Source organism: Myotis nattereri, assembly GCF_964212035.1.
Source record: "Myotis nattereri genome assembly, chromosome: 16".
Lineage (NCBI taxonomy): Eukaryota > Metazoa > Chordata > Mammalia > Chiroptera > Vespertilionidae > Myotis > Myotis nattereri.
The window spans coordinates 29,852,331-29,877,189 of NC_138091.1; positions in this window are offsets into that span (position 1 = coordinate 29,852,331).

The following is a 24,859-nucleotide window of genomic DNA, read 5'->3' on the forward strand; positions in this document are numbered from 1 at the left end:
AGGCCATGGTTAAACATAGGAACTAAGGTCTTTTTATATTATTCATACTATCTCCTGTCACTACAACAACCCTTCCAAATACATACTGAAAATACACCTTCAGATTAAACATAAACCTGGGCCTGAGAAAGGTTGGGTAAACTTTCAAAGCGACACAGCTTCTAATAGCTGGGATCTGATTGCCCTCTTTCTTACCCCAAGTTGTTTCTCATGCTTTTAACCTGTGACTTTGGATCAGAAAAGTAAATATTTTATCCCTTTCTTAGGACTTGTCGATATTAAAAACCATCCGTTTCATTCAAATAATCCCTGCCAGTTTAAATATTGCTTTAAAACATGGAATCCTTTCATCCTGCTAATAACTATGCATAGTAAAGGCAGATTTCAACTCCCCCAGTTACAGGGGGAGAATCTCAAACTCAGTGATGAGACTTGGTTAAGGCAGAGCCTGGACACAAACCCAGGCTGTCTGATTTTCATGATTCCCAAAACACTGCAGAGAAGAAAACACAGAGGGATGTTACTTCCGTTCCCCCTTTGCATATGGACAGAAGACCAGGAAAACCACAACTCCCACGGGGGGGGGGGGGGGGGGGGCGGTAGCTGTGGCAATCTCCCTATGATTATTCCAGCTGAGAAAGTCACTGGATTCCCATGGGCTTCAGATGTGTCATGTGTAAATAATTATCCTTCTGAATGCTAAACTCCTTTACCACTTAGCCACCATTTCGCTTTCTTTGGCCTCTATTTTGAGGCCTCTGTTTAAATATTTACATTCTTACCAATGGAAACAATGTAGGAACAGAATAAACATCTGTGGGCTTCTAACATCCCCTATTTTTTTTCTTTAACATATTTTTATTGATTTCAGAGAGAGAAAGGGAGAGAGAGATAGAAACATCAATGATGAGAGAGAATCATTGATCAGTTGCCTCCTACAGGCCCTCTACTGGGGATCAAGCCGGAAACCCAGGCATGTGCCCTGAGCAGGAATAAAATGGTGACCTCCTGGTTTATAGGTTGAATCTCAACCACTGAGCCACACTGGCCAGGCTCCCCTATCTATTGATATACAATACAATTTGGATTCATTTCAAGAGCATTATGCTGAGTTGGGGTGGAAAAGCCAATTTCAAAAGGTTCCATGCCTTATGATTCTATTTCTATAACAGCCTCAAAAATGACAAAATTATAGGAATGGAAAACAGATTAGTGTTTTCCAAGGTTAGGAATGGAGAGTGGGAGGGGAGGGGAGGGGAAGTGGGGTAGCAATGGATGTGACTGTAAAGGGAAAGCATGAGGAAACTTTGAAATGATGGAGTTTTGAATCTTGGTTGTGGTTATGGTAACAGAATCTACATAAAATTGCGCGCGCGCGCGCACACACACACACAGTGTGCACGTGAACTGGTTAACTCTGAATAAGTTCTGTGGATTGTACCAATGTCTATTCCCTGGGTTTGATACTGCACTAATTAGTTCATAAGCTGTTACAATTGAGGGAAACTGTGAAAGTACACAGAACCTCTCTGTATTACTGTTACAATTTCCTATAAATCTATAACTATTTCAAAATTCAAAAAAATAATTTCCTGATTTTTAATGGGGGAACTTTGCTGAATCAAAGTGACCTCACAGGACATGCTTAGGGCAAATGTGCTCTACCATTCCCAAAAGTCCCCTCCCCTCCACACGTGGCAATGGCTCTAAGGGCTGCCATCAAATGTATCCCAAATCTAATAGGTTGCTCCTCTTTTTAAAACACATCCAGCCTTGCCGAAACCGGTTTGGCTCAGTGGATAGAGCGTCGGCCTGTGGACTGAAAGGTCCCGGGTTCGATTCCGGTCAGGGGCATGTACCTGGGTTGCAGGCACTTCCCCAGTGGGGGATGTGCAGGAGGCAGCTGATCGATGTTTCTCTCTCATCGATGTTTCTAACTCTCTATCTCTCTCCCTTCCTCTCTGTAAAAAATCAATAAAATATATTTTAAAAAAAAACACACACACATCCAGCCCAGCCAGTGTGGCTCAGCAGTTGAGCATCCACCCAGGAACCAAGAGGTCACTGGTTCGATTCCAGGTCAAGGCAAATGCCTGGGTTGCAGGCTCAATCCCCAGTAGGGAGTGTGCAGGAGGCAGCCAATTGATGATGTTTCTCTCTCATCGATGTTTCTATTTCTCTAGCCCTCTCCCTTCCTCTTTCTCTAAAAATCAATAAAAAATAAAAACACATCCAGAGAAGTAAGTTCAAATTCCTCATTTAAAATGACATACAGCTTACCTTTCCAACCTCACTATATGCCCTTCCCTCCCTTTCCCCGGAAAACAAACGCTTTCAGGTTTGTGACTCCAATGATGCTCTCTCTTCCTTCGACCTGGAATGCTTTTCCTCATGGCCCTCAGCTGTCGGTCCTCCGCAGCCCAGCAGTATTGCTGGCAGCTGCGGGTAAGAGCATCTCAGGAGGGCTCTGGCCTCCCTCCACAGACTCACAGTGTTTTTGAAACAGCCCAGCTCCGCTCCCAACGGGCCTTGCAGCTAAGGAGCAGCATGTGGCAAATCAAAAGCTCGACTCATCAACAAGCCCACTGAAAATGCCCCACAGCTTCTCTCCCCAGCCAGGATTCCCAGGCCTTTGCCTGGTATTAAAATCACTCACCGATATTTTTCCAGCGATCCTTCTGTGAGTCCAGGAGCAAAGCCTAACCTATATGAGTGCCCGAAGGGAAGCACGTTGATTTTTCTCTCCCACCATTTTAGGTGTGCACCACCCACCAAGGTTTCAGAACCGACATTAGACTGTGGCAATGACAAAAGGTAGCTCTGAGACGAGGATATTGAAATAATAAATCAGCTAGACTTTGCCAATATGGGTTACCTCTGAGATGCTGAGAAAAAGGCAGCGTCATTTGCACACAACTCTAGGGGGTCATGAGCATCCATTTCAGAGGAGAAAAGAATACAATACCACTTCAACTTAACCCAAGCTATGAGCAAGGAAAGAGAGGCTCAGCAGAGCAAGCCCAGTGGCATTCTAGAACTCGGGACTACACACCTGTCACATGGGTGTGTTTATCCTGAGGATCTTGGACCATGTTTGGCGCTTTCTGCTCCTACTTTCCATCCCTGGTGACTGACGCCATTACAAAGCAGCAGCCCTGAAGGAGCAGCAGCTCAAGCCAATTTATTCTGAACGACCGACAGAGGGAACGTGTATGTGTGAGGTCAATTCTTGGCCCACACCGTGCACATCTTCATCCAGCCCTGAGCTGGTTTCTAACTCGGAGGGACATTCTGAGTTAGGGACATCCGTCTCTAAAATCGCTTCTCATCACAAGGGCACCACAGCCATGAATGCATATGGACAGGATCAAGAACTGCCAATCCCTTGAAATAACTCGGCAGCATATTCAGCCTGGGGAACCTGAGGGGCTGTGTTAATGCCTGCACTGCACTGGTTATCCAGGACCACAGAGTATTCAGGACACGTTTCTCACCTCAGGTAACGAACTACAGAGGTGGCCACGTAGGATGGTCCTGAACTCACCTTTCCCCAAAGACACACTGAATCTATAGCTACATATGGAATAATTTCCTCTTAAAAACCAAACAAAAAAAAAACTGGCGGGGGGGAATGTGGGATATCTGCAATACTATCAACAACAAAAGATTTTAAAAGATTAAATAATACTGATTTTTAAAAAGCTAGTTGAGCTACAACCACATACAGGGCAAATGGGAAAGAAAACCACATCCAAACGGATAAGAGAGGCGGAGACGCAAACCTCGCCATAAACCTCCCCCCCAGCGCAGCGAGGCCTCTGTTCCAGGCACCTCCAACCCCACAGCTTCTCCCTGAGAAGCAAAGGATTTGAACCCCACATAAGAACCCCAACTTTTAAGATCTGTACCTGCGAGACGAGCCGCCACACACCTAGCTGTCAAAGCCCAAGGTGCTTGCGTCCGCCAGGCCCACTGGCTGGATGCAACCCAAGAAAAAGCTGTTTCAATGCCCGCGGCGGCCTGGACTCACCTGGCCCAGCGCCCCGCGCAGAGGCAGCAGCTGCAGAAGCGCCCAGACCTTCTGGGAAAGGAGACTTAGTTGCTTATCTTGACGTCAAGGCCTGAGGGTCAGGCTTGTACCTTCACACACACGCGGAGGCCTGTGGAAGCGCCCTGGGCGGCTGGCGCGGCTGACATGGCTGGCGTGCGCCACCCCCGCGCCCCTCTGCCTGGCTCCACCTGGAACTTATTGCCGCCCGGAGCCTGATTTTCGCGCCTGCGCACTTCCAAATCCCCGGGTTCTGGCCAGTGGGGCTTACACGTGTGGGTCCCACAGATAGTAACCAGTGGAGAGAGGGTTCTTAACCAGCTACCATCCCCAGGGCACAGCAAGAGGCAACAGTCCCAGGAGCCCAGTCTTTAGATAATAGATAATGATAGATAGATAGATAGATAGATAGATGATAGATAGATAGATAGACTAGTATATAGAGATATAGAGGTATAGATATTATTTTTTAAAAACTACAGCCCTAGCTGGTTTGGCTCAGTGGATAAAGTATTGGCCTGTGGGCTGAAGGGTCCTGGGTTCAATTCCAGTCAAGGGCACATGCCTGGGTTGCGACTGGATCCCCAGAAGGGGGCGTGCAGGAGCCAGCCAATCAATGATTCTCTCTCATCATTGATGTTTCTATGTCTCTCTCTCTCTCTCTCTTAAATCAATAAAAATATTTTTTTTAAGAGAGAGAGAGAGAGAGAACTACAACAGTGCAGGTTCTGAACATGTCAGGTGTGGGAGCTGAGCTTGGACACAAACCCTCTGAAGCACTCGGAAGTGACCACACATGATCTGGAGAACAAGATACTGACTCTCCATTTCTTCTCAAACACTCTTCCCACCAGGTAAGTAAGAACTCCAGAGTTTTGGCCATAATATCCGAGAGAAAATAAGATACAGTTATCAAAGCAGAAGGTTCAACCCAGTAGGTAGAATGGTTCCCTCCTTCCGGCCACCTAGAATTATTACCGCCAGTCCCACACAGTGAAAGCTACTGAGAGAAACATCAAAGCAATGTAGATGCCTACAAGTTTTCTGGCCAATGTGATGATGCAAGTTAAGGTATGCACTAATACAGTCTATCTACACAGATCAAAATGCCAGATATTGCAGAATCTGCTTAGAAACACAAGAGCATAGAGCTCTTGGTGATTTTCTAATTGAATACACTCACAAATAGTTTAAACTGTAAATGCCCTAACTTTATATTTCATTGACCTCTATCTATCACATGTATGTAGAATTCAACCTCTACCTAATGGAGAAATGTTAAAGCTCCCTATTATTGTGTACAAGCATACCTTGTTTTACTACACTTCCTTTTACTGTGCTTCACAGGTGTTGCATTTTTTACAAATTGAAGACAAGCCCCTCCGCCAGCAAACAGATTACAACTTGCTTTATTGTGATACTCACTTTATTACGATGATCTGGAACCAAACCCGCAATATCTTCCAGGTATGCCTATATCTGATTAACCACTTTAAATTGAAGAATATTTCTAAAGAAAGCATTTTCAGATACTTGCAAAACAGTTTAATTGAATTAATTGAGCAGGTATATATATCCCTTGGAAATGAGTTCAAAATGATTTTTATAACACCATCCCTCTACTCATTTTCTTCCTGAAGAATTGGCAGGTTGTAGGTTCAACTGGTACACCACTGAATATCTATACCCTCAAATTTGCCTGATGAAGAATGTTAATAAGAATTAACGACTTTTTAGAAGTAAGAATTGATCTATCTTCAACTTTGTTCAAACATCCTCCTCCTAGGATAGTGGTTCTCAACCTTGCTACACATTAGAATCACCTGGGAACCTTTCTAAAATCCTGATTTCTGGGCCTCATCCTCCGGAAATTCTGTTTCTTTGTTATGTGGTGGGGCCACACATTAGTAACAAAGAAACAAAATTTCCAGAGAATGAGGCCCAGAAATCACGATTTTAAAAAGATTCCCAGGTGATTCTAATGTGCAGCCAAGGTTGACAACCACTGCCCTAGGGGGAAGGGCTGGTCCACCTGATAAGCAAAGACTCAGTGTGGGGGATCCAAAAACTTTAAACTAGAGGGGGGCCTTCTACTGAAGGCAATATGAAAAGAAGCAGAAACATGCACACCAGCCAAAATCTACTGAAAAATAACTGAAAGCCAGATGCAGAAAAAAGAGGGTTTTTTTAAATAAAGGAAAATCCACTGAGATTTGAGGGAAAGAATAAAAAAGTTAAGGTCAGAAGGGGGTTAGATCACACAAGGATTACATCAGGAACAAGCAAGGAAGATCCAAAGTTCTAACTGAAAAGACCATTCAAGTGTCTGTGGTGTGCTTTTACAGTTGTACAGGTAGGAAGGACATAACCAGCTGGTTTAACAAATCAGAAGTAGGCTGAGGGAGCTTCTGATGACACAGATGGAAACAGAGTATGGGTCAGTCATCTCAAAATAGGTCATGGACTCTAAATGCTTCTCCCAAGCCTTTGTCAAATCACCTCAGTGAAAAATAGATCACACAGGAATGGGCTCTATGCACCATCAATTCATAACCTAACCAATGCTTTAAAATCTTCAAAGACTGTGTTCTAAACCCTCTGCTTTAAAATTTATACTTAGGGTAAAATGCAAGTAAGATTCCTCAATTTTCCTATCACAATGTTAACTCTTCCACTTGTGCATGTCCCTCTAGAGCAGTGGTTCTCAACCTTCCTAATGATGTGACCCTTTAATACAGTTCCTCATGTTGTGGTGATGCCCAACCATTAAATTATTTTCGTTGCTACTTCATAACTGTAATTTTGCTAATGTTATGAATCGTAATGTAAATATCTGATATGCAGGATGTATTTTCATTGTTACCAATTGAACATAATTAAAGCATAGTGATTAATCACGAAAACAATATGTAATTATATATGTGTTTTCCGATGGTCTTAGGCGACCCCTGTGAAAGGGTCATTCAACCCCCAAAGGGGTCGCGACCCACAGGTTGAGAACCACTGCTCTAAAGTATGTCGATCTCCTTCAATCAATAAGAAAAGCTTTGAGAAAGGAGACATTAATCTTCCCTTTATGTTATCTTCTACCCACCTAATCTCCAAAGTCTCACTGAGACAACTGATATTTTAGAGAGATAGACTAAGAGATTGCTAAATGTTCATTTCCCACAATCTTCCAAGCTCTATCTCTGAATCAAGTAGCCAGCAAAGCTATGTGCAAGATCCCATTCAGAACTACTTCTTCTCAGAGGTTAATGCTTAGGAAAGCAATTTTTTTCCTAAGATAGACTTTCTCCTAAAGCTGGGATATTTATTTTCACTAAAGGTCAAAGAAACTAAAGAAAAGAGGTGAAACTTTTTGAAAAGTTAGAGCTTTGTGACTATCATAATAAATTAATTGCCAGCAAGGATCAGGCCAAAATGTGGGGACCAATAGTAAAGGAAAAGTGAGGCAAGATCAACCAAGACCTAAGCGTTATGGCCATATGAAGAGAAGCATAGTGCCAGCAAAGGCAGCCAGGTGGCCCACGGCACATTTTCCATAGGCTGCAGCTATTTGAGGTGCATTTCCAGCAAGTAATTGAATTCTTATTTATCTAATTCAGAAAATTAAACCTGTCCATCTAGTCAGGGTGGGAATCCCTTGACCTAAATTGGGTGTCTCTCATGGGATATAGCACTTTCTTGCTTCAGAGAGAATCTCTAGCTGCTATGAGTAATGAGCTTCTTCCTGCTGGGGAATTCTGAGGGTCCAGGTAGAGCACATTCCTCTGCGTCATCCCATCTGAGCATAAGAGAACTTAAGTATTTGTATACCAGCTCCCATTGACCTACTGGCTGACGGGTAGCCGCTGGGGCTGGAGTGACACTAATTGTCCAGCACAGCTCCAGGGACAGACTAGGTGGTGGAAACTCCGTGAGCTCTCTAAGGACGCATCAACCCAAGTTCACTGCCATTTCCTCTCTTGGGTCTTGTCAACTCTGAGATTCTATTCTGGAAGCAACACAGAGTACTCAGACATGCCTTTTTTATTGCGCTCCCCCACCAAATTACCCAAGGGGGTGGGTCAAGGTGCCAATATCCACAGCATCTGCTTTTTCAGGGACTTGTAATATATAAGCCCACTTTGCATTGTTTCTCCTCAGACTTGTTTCCAACACTCAACCTACGAAATCCCTATCTAATCTCCTGGCCTGATTCCCAGCTCTGACTCATTTTGTCTTCTTCTAACTCTATGGTTCAGCCTCTGGGTACTCTCAAAGGCGAAGCTGTTCTTTAGAAAAAAATCAGAAGTTTTCTTAGGTTTAGTTTTCATTCCCCCATCGCTTCTCGGCCTTTTGGCTAAGATCAAGTGTAGTTTTCATTCCCCATAACTTGAGGCAATGAATGTCATAGTTCTAGCAGTCCAAATAGGAACAAAAAATACCCCCAAAAAAATCCTTTTCATAACTATGCCAAAAATATCATGAAATCTGGACTGTCAACCCAGGACTATCAACCCTGCTGATTGCTCTTTGGTTGATAAAAAATTTATTCATTTATTAAGGAGCAGGAAGTCTTCTGCAGATACCCTCAACTTTGGGACAGTAAAGCCTTTATCTGACTATTATTTCAGGGGCTATATCAGTATGTACTTAAGTAAATAGCTCTGAAATTTCATAGGACCTCCTTTTTCAGATAGTGATCAGCACATCATTTTTGTCTCTAAATGAGAAGGGTTAACCTTGCTTCACTGTCTGGATTTACTGTTGGAGGTCTTAGTGTTTGTCCCTTATGGTTCCAGATTTGCAAATGAGACAGTGCTGAGTGTTATCTCACAACTCATGCAAATTAAATGCCAGGAAGGCTATTGAAAAGAGAAGATGGTATCATCTGTCTTGCAAGGGTATTGCTCAGATTGACAGCCCCACTCAACCTCCTCTTTTCCTTCCCATGAATTACGAGCTCAGCTCACCCTCCATAAGAAGTCATCTGCTTTATTGAAATTAAAATTCCAGATACACTGGGGAGAGCCACTAGACAGAATGTGTCATTTGTTGCCTTTGTTCGCCTGGGCCGGAAAGGATGGATTATGCTCAAGAATATTTAGGAAAGACTTTGGATCTGACTGAAAGAAGAGGAGGTTTGGGAAATAAGGAATCTTCCCTGATTTTCAGGTGCCTGCACAGTTATGGGCTTCAGGTGGGGGCATCCCTGCTGGACCCTGCCATCATTCCTGCATTTCCGTGGTGTCCAAGAAATAATGCTGCCAGATTTAGTCACCCATATGCAGCCCTATACATTATGACAACCCAGGCTTAAGATGAATTCAACCCAGTCCATAAAAATATGAGCACCTGAGCATTATTTGTTTTGATATATTCAGATGAACCTATAATAATTAGGGTCAAACTCCTCAATCAAGAGGCACACCGATGTTTATGACAGGAATATGTTTACAAAATATGCCTAGGTAACTAATTATTCATTCAACAAATATCTATTGAGCACTATGTTATCAGGACTAATTCAAGTTCTCAGCATATAGTGGTAAACCAGACAGAGTCACTGCCCTCAAAGTTTATAATCTTACCAGGAAGCTAGAAAGAATATACCATAAAATCAAAGCAATAAACTCACTATTTTCAATTGAGGTAAATGTCATGATGGAATCAAAACAGGGTGAAGTGATAGCAGCAAGCACTGGGTGGACACACTTTGAGTAAGTGGCCAGGGAAGGCTTCCTGGAAGAGGTGACATGCGAGATGAGACATGAATGATGAGTTTGTTTTATATCTTGGGATAGTCCAAGAATTGAGAGACCAATGTGGTTAGAATCTAGTGACTGAGTCAGAGTGATAGGAGGGGCCAGAACCCATTGAAATTGGTATGAAGACTTAGAGTTTTTAGCTGGAGTCAGCATCTTCTAAGTTTTAAAAATATCACTCTGGCATGTATATATTAAATTGAGTGAAAATTGGGTAATGGTGGAGCAAGAGTGAGGCCAAGACGCTGTTTAGGTGGCAATGGTATAACTCAGATGAGTACAGGTGAGGAGATAGACTTGGGTGTAGGGAAAATAAACCACATTGGTGTTGAATAGGAAACATCATAACCAATTCTTCATGCTAAACTTAATGGATGCTGGAAGAGACAGATTGAGCAACTTCCCTTCCATTCAGAAAATTTTGGAGATAACATATATGTTTGAGGAAAAAAAAGAAAGAAAGCAATAATTGTAGGGAAAACACACTGATGGTGTCATTTGCAACATTAACAAAGAAAAGCCACATACATTTTAGCAATTGACACCATTTCAGTTTCCTGAGTCCACCCACTTTTTAATTTTTTAATTTTTTTAAAAATATATTTTATTAATTTTTTACAGAGATGAAGGGAGAGAGATAGAGAGCTAGAAATATCAATGAGAGAGAAACATCGATCAGCTGCCTCCTGCACACCTCCTACTGGGGATGTGCCCGCAACCAAGGTACATGCCCTTGACTGGAATCAAACCTAGGACCTTTCAGTCCGCAGGCCGACGTTCTATCCACTGAGCCAAACCGGTTATGGCCCCACCCACTTTTTTAAAGAACAGAGAAAGATCAAAGGTTACAATGCAAGTGCTTAAAGGCAAACTCAGATAAAAAGAATTTGACAATAAAACTTGTCTTTTAGAAAGAAGATGATAGAAAATCTCCAAAGAGGAAATTTATGACTTGGGACCGGGAGAAAAAAAATAGTTAAATTTAGTCTTATGGGGACCCACCTTCAGTTTGATTAATTGGATCAGCAAAACTTCTGTTCACTTTGTTTCTTTTCAGATCAAAGTGAAGCCTTTTGGGGAAAGCACCTTGTCTGTACAAACAATATTCCCACAGCATTTTTTTTCTTGGTGCAGGTGTCTTTGTTTCAGGTGCTCCCTTTATAATTAAGTTGGGCAAAAAGGCCCAGCCAGTGTGGTTCAGTGGTTGAACATCAACCTATAAACCAGGAGGGCATGATTTGATTTCCAGTCAGGGCACATGCCCGGGTTGCAAGCTTGATCCCCAGTGTGGGACATGCAGGAGGTAGATGATCAATGATTCTCTCTCATCATTGAGCTCTCTCTCTCTCTCTCTCTCTCTCTCTCTCTCTCTCTCTCTCTCTCTCCCTTCCTCTCTAAAATCAATAAAAATATATTTTTAAAATGTTGAGCAAAATGAAGCATATAATTTTTATCGCTGCTCAAGTTTCACAGGTGTTAGCAGTGGAGCTAGATTGAGAACATCTAGACAAGAGCTGAGACTAATGAGGTTGTGCTGGTGGATCCGGCAAGAGGGGTAAAGAAAAGGGACGAATCAAGGTAAATTCCTCAACTTTGGGCTCGAGCAATAACATAAGTCGTTATGAAAGGAGGAGACTCAGAAACTAAGAACAAGACTCCTTAGAAACTAAAGGGTCTTAGGAGTTGGTTCTTACTGCTTTAATAAAGACTCCAAGCCTCTTGAGCAGGGGTCATATTATTTCCCTGCGTATGTCCAGCAACTAAAATATTGAATGTTGTTAAAGATGTGTAGATTTCTGTAGAGTCCAACTTGAATAGAAATTTATTTTAATGAGGGTATGGGGTCAATTAATCAAAGAACTTGTACAGACTACCTGGCATGGCTGGAAAAACAATTCTTGATAAGATATAATAATAATTGTCATTACAATCGCTAACATTTGAGTAATTACATGTGCCAGTTTTAGGGTTCCTTATAGGAACCCTCCCAAGTAGAGAACACTGCTAATAACACAGCATGGTGTCTCTGTTTCTTCATAATTGAGACAAATCCTTATCATGTTAGTGTGATGATACCATAATATCAGAGCAATTATCATTTTCCATTTCATGTAGCCCTTTTTGGAATAATCACATCCCTCCAGTATAAGAAATTACTAATTAATATCTGACTATTTAGAAAAAGATTAAGTGAAGGCTTGGGGAAACTATGAATGATACTATGATCATAAACAGATCTCATTTGGAAGCCCCGTGAGATCTGATGAAGAAAATCATATCAACAGCATCTTTGGAGATATTTCAGGTCTTTTGTTTCTAAAAAATATTCTGTAATCTGAGGGTAACAAGGAAAATACTTTTATTGAAGCATGCTCTGCAATAGAAGAAAAGGATCATGGCTCTAGCATGTCACAACGCCAGCAATGAATGGAACGGCTCTTTGCAGAGAACTCAATGTAAATTTTTAAACATGTTAACATTTTCACGGGATCCTTTAAGGCTTCTTCTAGGATAAACCTCTCGATTAAGCTGCTCACTTGGTATCATTACTTGAGATCAGTTTCTGGGCTCTGAGTTGATGCCACCATCTCCTTCCCTCTCTCCCTCGAGCCCCGCCTGCTCGGGGCCACTTTACCTCCACATGTGCCACCAGTGACTGAAATTCACAGGCCGTGTTTTCAGAGTAACATGATTTCACAGAGAACCTTTAATTCCCTGGAAGCCCCGTGAGATCTGATGAAGAAATAAGATGGAATAAGAAATAAAGAGAGTGTGCCAGATTCAAGGAGGCTCTACCACGTTGGCAGTAGTTGGTCATCCCGTGACAGTGGCTGCCTTTCAAGGGCGCTGTGCCGGGAGGAGGGAGACCCACTCCCGGAGCCACGGCAGGAGATGAGAGAGGTATTAACCCTGGGAAATCCTCTTAAATAAAGCACCCACACCAAATGGGTACACAATATGGCCTGGTGTTCTCAGAGAAACAATGAATAAAGGACAAAGCCCCTGGCTAATCCCTAGGGCTCCAGCTTGAGAACATAATCAGGGACAATCCCACAGGCAAGCAGAGAGACTTCTGTGCGCTGGAAGGACCCAAGGCAGCGGTTCTCAACCTGTGGGTCGCGACCCCTTTGGCGGTCGAACGACCCTTTCACAGGGGTCGCCTAAGACCATCCTGCATATCAGATATTTACATGACGATTCATAACAGTAGCAACATTACAGTTATGAAGTAGCAACGAAAATAATTTTATGGTGGGGTCACAACCTGAAGAACTGTATTTAAAGGGCCAGAAGGTTGAGAACCACTGGCCCAAGGGAGCCTGGTGTTTGAAGTCAGCTCTTCCCCCTGGGCCTCAAACGGCTGGGGTGGGCCTCAAAGATCTGTGGTCTCCTTCTCTGCTCTGCCAGTAAACATAATCATATTTATCCACCCAAGGTACAGCAGCCCCCCTCCCCCGCTTACCCACAGGGATACATTTCAAGACCCCCAGTGGATGCCTGAAACCACAGATATTTACCAAAACTTATGCAACTATGTTTTCTCCTATGTATACGTACCTACGATAAGGTCTAATTGGTAAATTGGGCACATAAGAGATTAACAATAACTGATAAAATAGAACAATTATAGCAATGTACTATAATAAAAGTTATGTGAAGATAGTCTCTCTCTCTTTCTCTCTCCCTCTATCTCTCTCCCTCTCTCTATCTCTCTCCCTCTCTCTATCTCTCTCCCTCTCTCCATCTCTCTCACTGATGCTGGTCTGATAACCAAGAAGGCACTAAGTGACTCATGGGCAAGTAGTGTACAAGGGTGGAGATGCTGGACAGAGGGATGATTCACATCCTGGGCACGAGATGTCATCATGCCACTCAGAATGCCATGCGATGTAAAACTTATGAATTGTTTATTTCTGGAATTTTTCATTTAATTTTTTCAGGCCATGGTTGACCACAGGTAATTGAAATCACACAGAGAGAGAAACTGTGGAAAAGGAGGACCACTGTCATCAGGTACAGAGGGTCTAGAACTCCCTAATCATTGTGAGGTGGATTAGCACAATCAATGTGTTATTTAATTGGCACCCCAGCTTGTGCTAGGGGTCTCAAAAGGGTTGCCTAAATAGTTTAATTCAGACTCCATGACCTAAAACTCTAGTTTTTATACCATCAGTAGAGCCTGCTTTGACCTGTGCGCAGTACAGGAATTATTGTGATACGACATATGTGCATTCCTGAACAACCTCAAGCTTTACAAAATTAAACTTAAAAATAGCGAGGTTTGTGCAAAGCATGTGATTAGAACAAACCTCTCAAGGGGTATGTAACTTGGTAGCCCGAGCTATGAGTAACAGTAATTGGAATGTTGGGACAGAACTTGGAGAACCTGAACAGGCAGCTCAGGAGTGTGGGAGAATGCCCAGTGGGTACCAGAATGCACCACAATTTCCCTGATAACAAGGGGACATCAGGGTCGGCGGGGAACAGCCTGAAGGTGAATGTGGGCAGATGTGGGCATAGCTCCAGGGGATGTTATGACATTGGAATGTCTCGTGTGAGGCCGGTACAGGCTGTATACGCACAATGGGCCTTCCTAAACCTTCAGTGTTACTGAGAAGGGGTATGCAGTGGGGGTGGCACAGTGGGCAGTAAGGTAAGAAGAAATGAAAATGTAGTGTCATGGAAGCCCAGAGGAAAATATGTTACATGGACACATTACAGAGACACCAACTGTCTGAAATGCTGTTGAAAGATGAAGTAACAGGAAATCCCTGGATCTGTTAACATGGAAAATACTGTTTTGCTTGACAAGAGCGGTCACAGTGGAAGGAGGGAGACAAAGGCCTGGTTGAAATGAACTGAGAGGAGAATACGTTACGAGAAGTGAAGGGACTTTAAACAAAAAGGGTTAAAGGGACAGAGAGTACATGACCTTATACCAGCCGTGGGCAAACTACGGCCTGCGGGCCGGATCCGGCCCATTTGAAATGAATAAAACTATTGAAAAAAAAGACCATACCCTTTTATGTAATGATGTTTACTTTGAATTTATATTAGTTCACACAAACACTCCATCCATGCTTTTGTTCCGGCCCTCCGGTCCAGTTTAAGAACCCATTGTGGCCCTCGAGTCAAAAAGTTTGCCCACCCCTGCCTTATACTCTCTGTCGTAACTACTCAACTCTGACATTGTCGGTTGAAAGCAGCCTCAGATGATCTATAAGCAAATGGTCTTGGCTGTGTTCCAGTAAAGTTTCATTATGGACAATAAAACTGGACTTTTATATAATTTTCACATGTCACAAAATCTTCTTCCTCTTTTTATTCCCCCCCCCCCTCAATGATTTACAAATATAAAGCCCATTCTTAGCTCCTGAGCCATATGAAAATGGCTGTCAGGGCAGATTGGGACTTTAGGCGATGGTATGCCACCTCTTGCAATAAACCACTCTAGGGAGAAGCTTTTCTGTGAATGGTGTTGAGTGCATGACATGGAATCTATAGATCCAAAGGGAATGCAGGCTCCACACAGGAGACATTTTCTCTCTTGTTTTCTATCTTTAGCATCTAACACGGGACTTGCACATAATAAGTGCTTATTAAACATGTGCTAAGTAAGTGAATTAATTTAACCTAGATCTGTCTACTTTCTGCTCTGTCCCACTACCACACAGGAACACAGATAGTTCAAGTTAGAGCCCAGGAAAGTTCTCACCAAGCACTATAAGAATAGCCTGTCTGGTCTGGCCAGCATGGCTCAGTGGTTGAGCATCAACCTATGAACCAGGAGGTAACTGGTTCAATTCCAGGTCAGGCCACATGCCCAGGTTGTGGGCTCGATCCTTAGTGGGGGGTGTGCAGGAGGCAGCCAATTGATGATTCTCTCTCATCATTGATGTTTCTGTCTCTCCCTCTCCCTTTCTCTCAATAAAAAATCAATAAAAATACTTTTTTAAAAAAAGAATAACCTCTCTGTGTGTGCTGTGTGCTCTTTCTGGAACAGGAGTCAGATACCTGTCTGCAAAACTAGCTGCCTGGTTGCTTGGCCTTGCTTGAAACCCCCTGCCACAGACATCCGCCTGTGTGCTCAGATGTTAATCTTGCAAATTCATTTGAGACTAAATATCCTGTTCCTTGAAAACAGCTCTGGTTGAGTGAGGAAATTCCCCACCTGTATCCTGATGTTAATTTTCTTTCAGTGAAGAAACTTTTAATAGAGATATTTAGCTAAATGAAAAGATACAGGCAGGAAGATGTGGATGGATGGATGGATGGATGGATGGATGGATGGATGGATGGATGATAGACAGAGGTAGATAACCTATATACATATATGTATACATATACCAATATCTACAGGTACACAAATATCTACATACACACTCTCACATAAATATACACTTTTTTCTTTGCTCTGTCATCTCCCTCCTTCTCTTTCAAGTCCTGCTATCTTGTCTTTCTCCCAAGCAGCCTCTGAGCTGCTCAGCCTGCTAAGCCCATGAATGGGTAAGCCTCCTCCAGGGTCTCTGGCAGCTATGCTGGCTGAGGGAGCAGATAACCTGGGTTTGAGGAATGACTGAATTTCCCTTGATCCACTCCCTGACTTGCTAAGCTTTCTGCTACACACAGATCCATGGTCTGTGTTTTCAAAGGGCACTCGGGGAGACGGCCAGGGAAAGGCACTGTGGGCATAGAATTTCCACTACAAAAAGGACGCAAGGAGCAGATGCTCACTGCTTTTTCCCTCCTCTGAACTCTCACTCCTTACCATGTAAGCCACTTGGAATGTAATCACACACTGTGCTGGGGTATTATAGCCCTTCGCCCACCTATTCAGGCTTATCATGCATTGCACACTCTTGTTCATCCCCCACAGCCTCTAGTTCAGTCACACTGACTTTTCTGCCATTTTTGAACAACCTATTTTCCTCCCCTTTATTTTTTCACTCATTTTGCAGCCTACAACCCAACCCTCATCTCTTTGTTTCAGAGTCCTGCCCATCCTCCGAGGCGTTACTATAGTCTCTTTCTTCCAGGTTTTTCCAGCTGCCCATGTTGGCATTCACAGCTCCAGGTCCCGCCACCCATTTCACTTTGTTTCTTCCTGTACTGCAACACGGGCCACATAGAGAGGGTTCCAATGGAGAGAGCATGTGTTCTGGAGTTAGACGGACCTGGTTCAAATCTTATCTCTGCCAATTGCAAAGGGACCTTGGCAAAGTCAGTTAACCTCTCGGAGCTTCTGTTTTCTCATTCATGCAATGCCTAAAGGTTTCCCAGTTTGCTTCTTTATCCTACTCCATACAAAAAGAATGGCCGAAACCGGTTTGGCTCAGTGGATAGAGCGTCGGCCTGCGGACTGAAGGGTCCCGGGTTCAATTCCGGTCAAGGGCATGTGCCTGGGTTGCGGGCACATCCCCAGTGGGAGATGTGCAGGAGGTAGCTGGTCGATGTTTCTCTCTCATCGATGTTTCTAACTCTCTATCTCTCTCCCTTTCTCTCTGTAAAAAATCAATAAAATATATTTAAAAAAAAAAGAAAGAAAGAATGACTTTGCCTACACAGTTTCCACATTTGCTCCCATCCAAGTATGTACCATAAGGGATCTGGCCTGTTTTCTCATGCAGAACATGATCAAATGCAAATACCTATAACCGATTGCTCAAGTCAAACAAAAATAGAATCAGAGAGTTACAGAGTAGAAGGAATCCTAAGAAGGCATCTGGAACCATTACCTATCTTCAAACAAGAAGCAGTGTCTATCGCCTGATATCCATGATGTCCGTACATGGAGCCAGCCCAATGAAACCATTGGCCATTACCTGCTGCTAACACTAGGCCCACAAGACTGCTCTAGCAAAATATTTTTTCTAGTTCATATCCCTTCAGTGTGCTGACTACACCTGTAATCATGGCAATACTGCCTTGGTGTGTACATAAGAAGGAATTCCCGAAAGAAACAACGGAAAAGGCATCCACCTTATATAACTGTCCTTACATACTTACAGTCCCAAATCTTTGATATTTCTGATCTCATCTGTAATTCTTTCCCACCTTTATACGTCTCATTTCAAAGCGATTGTGATAGTGGAACAAATGTAGCTTCTCCCAGTCTACAAATTGGAAAATTTAGTCATAATGATGATGACAACATGGCGATGCTCCATTGATCTCTCTACAATGACCAGGAAGATCCAGAAGCCCGTCAGGGAAGTCCCTTATTAAAGGATGGGCTTGGGCTTGGCCGGGGCCATCAGTCTCAGGGTGTGCCTGGCCTCCACCAGATTGAGCTGGGATTAAAGTGGATAAAAAGTGCTCAGAGCAGGGTATTTTCAATTTGTAATGAAGAAAAACAAGGGTGGGAGGAGCAAGACAGGAGTTGACAGCCCCACAGGTTAAAAAAAAAAAAAAAAAAGAAAGAAACAGCTTTCAAAAAAGGAGATTTACTCAAGTACCTGATTACATTGCAAAATCAAACCTCCTCAGGCAAAGCAAACTATATGCTGGTAAAGGTCAGTTACTCCTCCAAGATCAGAGTTGTTGCAACCAACTATCTGTTTTCAAGTGAGTTCCTTAGTGTTTGTGTTTACAAACCCTGGTCTCTCTGGTGAGGGGATACACTAAGGGGGGAGTGGGGATGAGCAGAAACATCACTTCCTGTGACCAAGGTTTGGGAATATTAAATGGGGCTTGGCTGCTTAAATATGCCATTGGTACTAAATTCAAACTGCATTATCCCACATCTCAGCTGATGTTCGAACACTTAGCCAAATGCTTAACGTCCAGAAAAAAGATTTTGCACCTTAACAGTTGTGGCTGACAAATAGGTAATGTCCGAATTTTTTCACTAGCTCTTGAGTTAACTCTTGGTCATCCAGCATGAAGTAAATAAAGCCTAAAATAGTCCCCGAACGGTAGAGTAATCATTGGATAGTAGAGAAGAAATACTAGCAATCTGCTTAGGTGGTATCCTCATGGGAATTTAGACCTTTTTATAGAAATAACAAGAGGCTAAGGGACTCAGAGTTTTGTGCCCAGTTCCACTGGGGGTTGGAGGTGTTCCCCACCAACAAGCAGTGCTCTGACAACAGCTGGGCATCCCACCATTTAACTCAATTCCAACACTGTCTACCTGAAAACACTGTTAGATCCTACAGGTTAGGGGCTCTGTCCTATAAGACTGCCCCCCTTTCCCGCCCCTTTAGAAGTCAACCATAAGTCCAGGTTATCAACTGTGCTTATCACTAACTGGTTGTAGATTTGAGGTTCCAATGACCCCCTCCTTGTGTTCCATTAATTTGCTAGAACAGCTCACAGAAATAAAACACACACACACACACACACACACACACAGATTTTACTTGGCAAGGAACCAGGTTAATGACTATATCATCATATATTCACCATGAAGATCCTGAAAAGGGGGTTATACATACCTCATACTATTTCATAACACTTCTTCAAGGTAGGGATTATTTTTCTCCAGGGTTGGATGAACTTATCTGAGGTGCCACAGCTTGTTAGGAGGCAGAGACCTGAACTGTGAGAAATGCTCACCTGTCCGAATTCAAATATCAGACTCGGAGACAGAAGTACGGTGAAAACGAGACATTTAATATGTCCTTGCAAGAGCAGGTGTCTGTCCAGTTGTACAGGAGCAAATGGAGTAGCCATCACAGGCTATTCATCCCTAAGGTGTGAGAGCCCCGCCTTCGGTTCCTCATTGGCTGAGTGCTCTGGGGTTAATAGTTTCCTCAGACAACACCTAGGTCTCATTGTCTCTTATTGGGTTATTTTTTTTAAATGGGCTGATGCCTTTTCTAGTTGTCTCCACCTCCCCCCGTCTAGATGAGGCGGGCCTGGGTGTTTGTCCTGGGCGCCTTGGGGGTTTCCACCACGATGCTGGCTCACATCCACAGTTCTTTGTTCTTACATCCTCTTCCCTCCTCCCTACATTCTGTTTGCCCTGGGGAAGTTCAGTAACCTTTTCCATCAAAAGTGGGCTATGCTGAGGATGGATCACAGAGACCACTTCCTACAGAACTCAACTTGTACAGTGCCTGAGTCCAAATACTTCCCAGCATGCATTCCAGACCCCCAGGAGGTCAGAGACAGAAGGGGTCACACAGGCCAAAGCCAAGAGTAGAATTAACTCATCTAACAGTTGACCTTGAAATATTCCATGCAATGGCAGAAAGTTAAAGGGCGGGATTTCACAATTTGTCCTGGATTGCCAAGGTATTTACTTGTACATTCTCTTCATGTTCCCTGGAGCTTGATCCACCATCCCTGGTTTTAGGATAGGTTTCTGACTCTCCTGATTGGTCCAGGGACCTTTCTAACCAACCTTATAGGGAACGTTTCCCTCTACCCTGTAAGGTCTCTTGGTTCCAATGTAGCTGGCAGTTCCTATAAGATATACCCACTCCACCAACTCTAGTTGGAAACTTGAGCATACAGATCGGCCCCTGAATTCTGATTTCCTTCTACTGCAGCCATCCCTCCCTCCCACCAAGCCATTGGGATTGGATTACAACCCAAGCAGGAGCCCAGCCAACTTGGCTCAGTGGTTGAGTGTTGACCTATGAATGAGGAGGTTTGATTCCCAGTCAGGGCACATGCCCAGGTTTTTAGCTCAATCCCCAGTGTGGGGCATGCAGGAGGCAATTCTCATGCCGATTAATAATTCTCATCCTTGATGTTTCTGTCTCTCTCTACCTCTCCCTTCCTCTCTGGAATCAATAAAAAAATTTTTTTAATAAAAAGACCCAAGCAGGAAGTCACAGTGTTCTGAAACAGCAGTAAAGCTGTGGGCCAAGCAAAAATTCCAATTCTGAGGTGACATTCTAATGATAGTGAGTTCAGAAACCCCTCATCCCTTTTTCTTAGGTTTCAAAAGAGGCCACAAATCAGCCTCGTCAACCCCCCATACAGATTGGATCTGTTATACAGATAAAAAGAGTGAGGACCCTCTGTGGACATTCAGGCTTGCACGGGAATTTGCATCGCTGGCCTCCAGGCCATCACTGAGAAAATATTCCCTTTCTGCCAGGAAACACTGCAACCCTCCTTCTCAGGTTCTATTTGTGGATTCAGTGGGTGTGCCAGTACCTTCTCGGGACCACCTAGCAGCTACTTAGCTCTTCCGGTTTCCCCCAGATTCCACATTTTGCTCAGGAATTGCTTAATTGGTGCTTTAATACCAGCTTAGTTCTCCCTCCATTATTCCCTGAACCCTGACACCTCGTGGCATTTCTCGGCTTTAATGTTTAATGCTATGATGACTGTTACTGATTAGGACTAAATGTTACCCCAGGAAGCCGGGGGAACAAATGTTTTTATTAAGAGTACAGGAGAGGGAAAGCCATTCTGAAAAATAGAAAAGATTCCCGAGATTTCCCTCCTGAGACCACTGGAGCAGGAAGCAGAGCTGGCTGGTGGTTATTATTTGATCAGCTAGAGCTAATCTGTGGTGATGCCTCCTGCCACGTCCCACCATTGGTGTGTGATTACTCATCTACTGATACATAATGTATAGATCTGGACAGAGGCAGATCAATTATCCGGCTTCAAGAAAGCAAAGCCAAATGAATGGCAACATTAGCCTGAGACTTCAGGGAAATTGGAGGCTTGAAGACCCAGGTTTGCTTTATACGTGTGTGAGGGTCATTCAAAAGGGAAGGGGGGCAGGGAAAGGGGTGCAGACAGCAAAGAGGAAGGAAAATAAGGGGCAAAATGTCATCACTTGTGTTGAAAATAAACAAACATCCATATAAAACAACACCGTGCCCGTCCGGCATGGCTCAGTGGTTGAGCACTGATGCATGAACCAGGAGGTCACAGCTGAATTCCCAGACAAGGGCACATGCCTGGGTTGCAGCCTCGATCCCCAGTGCAGGAGGCAGCCAATCAATGATTCTCTCTCATCATTGATGTTTCTATTTCTCTCTCCCTTCCTCTCTGGAAACCAATAAAAATATATTTAAATACATACATACATACATACATACATACATACATACATACATAAAACAACACCCGATGATTTAGGGAGTCTCAACTTTCTTGTGTTAAATGATCAGATGCAACAAGATATATATTTAGGTCTATTGAGCCCAATTGAGGATGGTCAGGAACATGCACTGGAGAGATGATAAGTAAAAAGCTGTTCTAGGGACGATCGTCTCTGCCATGCTGGAATTCTTTAGTTCACAAGAAAGCTGAGAATTGATGGCACAGACACAGCGTCTTAATATCCGTGGGGGTTAGAGGATGTGAAATTGGAAGGGGTGGGGAGTACTCTTGAAGGCTGGCTGACCGGTAGCTACTGAGTGCTTAGGAAACTACTTTCAATCCATCTCTCTCCAGAGGTTGATGTTTGAAGACTTTTAAAACATACACGATGGGTGTTCTTTCAGTTATTTACACGTAAAAATGCTACTGCTGTCATTATTTCTCAGAAAATAAAGATTTTCTAGGTGAACTTAGCCCAGAATTTTATGATTTAAGGGACTTCTAAGAAGAAACTTTGTATCCTAGTAAGAATTCCTGGGACTGAGCTCAGTGCCTCGGTGTAATAGGTACTTGGAAATGTTTAAATGGAAAAGTAGATGAGTGAGTGAACAAATTAAAAGGATTATATGAGTTCAGCTAGAGCATTCTATATACACATGGGTGCAGGCAGATAATAACTTTGAAATATTTTAAAATTATTAAGAACATTTTTGAAAATATTTTAAATGATTATGACCACCTTGCAGTACTTGGTAGTGAGTTCACCTCTCTGAATGGAACAGAAACCAGATGAGAGTCCTATATTTGTGAGTAGAATACAGAAAAGATAGGTCCCCATTGTATGAGCTTTTCACCTGGAGAGTCATAATTTCTATAGTTGATAGGAAACTCAGCTATAAACTCACAGTAGATAGGAGACTCGGCCATATAACACACCATTAAGAAAATTCCAGTGAAGCAAACATCAACAGATGCAAAAGGGTCTGAGATACTGAGAGTAGAATTCCTGATAGGTGGGGAAAATTCTGGAAGGTTTAGAGCAGCGGTTCTCAACCTGTGGGCCGCTACCCCTTTGGGGGTCGAACGACCCTTTCACAGGGGTAGCCTAAGACCATCGGAAAACACATATATAATTACATATTGTTTTTGTGATTAATCACTATGCTTTAATTATGTTCAATTTGTAACAATGAAATTGGGGGTCACCACAACATGAGGAACTGTATTAAAGGGTCGCGGCATTAGGAAGGTTGAGAACCACTGGTTTAGAGGATGTAAAAAGCCAAATTTTCTCTAAAACAAAGATTTCAATCTGATGGTGACCCGTGAAACTCAGTATCTTAAATTTTTGAAAGACAGAATACTGTGATGATGGGAACACAGACATAGAAATGCATTTTGATGCTACCGCCACCAGCAGCTGCCACGTAGTGAATGCCCTGGGCCATGCACTTTGGGCAACTCACTTACCACTCAAAACTGCCTGCAAGCTGAGTGTCATCTCCGTTTTATGTACAAAAGGTAAAGTATCTTGCCAAGATGGCAGAGCCAGGAACTGATAGAGCTGGGATTTGAACCCAAGTCCAGCTGACTTCAAAACTCAGCCTTTGGTCCCCGAGAACAACGGCATTCTGTTTTCAGAAGGACAAATGGATACAAAAAGTTAATGTTTGGTTAGTTCGCTCTAATCCAGAGATCAACTTAATATATACCTTCATCTCCCCAGTGCCTGTGCAAAGGTCCTATGCTGGGTCCTGGGGACATGAAGGTCCCTTCTTCATGAAATGTGAAATCTAGGCATGAGAACTAGATGGGGCACAATGTAAGGTTAACACAGAGGCCCAAGGGCTGTACTGGAGATACAGCTAAGGAAGTAATTGCTTATGTAAAGAAGAAACAAAAATAAATATTTTTGTTCAAAAATTACAGATATTCTTAACTGGAATAATCAATAATATTATTGAGTACTGAGATGAGTACAAAAGGTTATGCCCAATCATGTAACTTTCTAACTCTATTATTTGTGATTCCTTTCCGTACAGAGCTCTATATGATTATAAAGTATGTTATGAAATATACAACCTCAAAAATGAATCTGTAGGAAAAGACGCCTTGCAAAAACCAAAACGGAAATGCAAGAATATATTTAGTAACACAATGATGATAATTACTAACCATAAAATTTCACCATTTCACTTAATTAAACTAATACTTCAGGAGATGCAGGATGTTATAGAGTCGATTCTGTCCTTATAGAAAGTAAAAAAAGAAAAAGGCTATGATTTCAATATGTCATTAAACTGCAGACTAATGGAGTGATAATTAAGTAATAAAAAAAGCAATATAGGTCAAAAAATATAAAATAGCTCATTGCAACAGAAAATATGCTCGTGGTATTGACCAGAGAAAAGAACTCTATGGATACCTTAGTACCCAAAGATAAATCAATTGCATAATAATATTCTAAAGATGGCTTTACGAACATAGAGAAATTCTCATTAGAAAAAGAACACTGTCAACTAAAATAACTCAGTTTAAAAAGATTTATGTATAAGAGAGACTTATCTTGCAGACACTTGCACAGATGTAAATTTCAGGGAAGTTTTGAAGCCATGGCGGACTTTTCCCCAGGTTTTGTGAAGAATTATTGTCCTTGTCAGAGAAAGTTAGTCAAAGATGTCTTGGGGGACTCTTCCCCCTCTCTATATGGGAGTCTGTACTTGTTCTTCAATAAATCTCCATCTTTAAAAAAAAAAAAAAAAAAAAAAAAAAAAAAAAACAAAGATGTCTTGGCTAGGCACAGAAAGCATAAACTATCAAAAATTGATTTAAAAAATCTGATTTCATCAAAATTAAAAACTTCTTTTTTGAAGAACACTGCTGAGAAAATTAAAAGAAACTAGGAGAGAATATTTGTCAAATGCATATCAGATAATGGAATGATATCCAGAATATATTAAAAACGCCTGCATCTCAATAACAAAAGTAATCCGATTGATAATGGAAAAGATTTGAATATGCACTTCATCAAAGAAGCTATACAGAT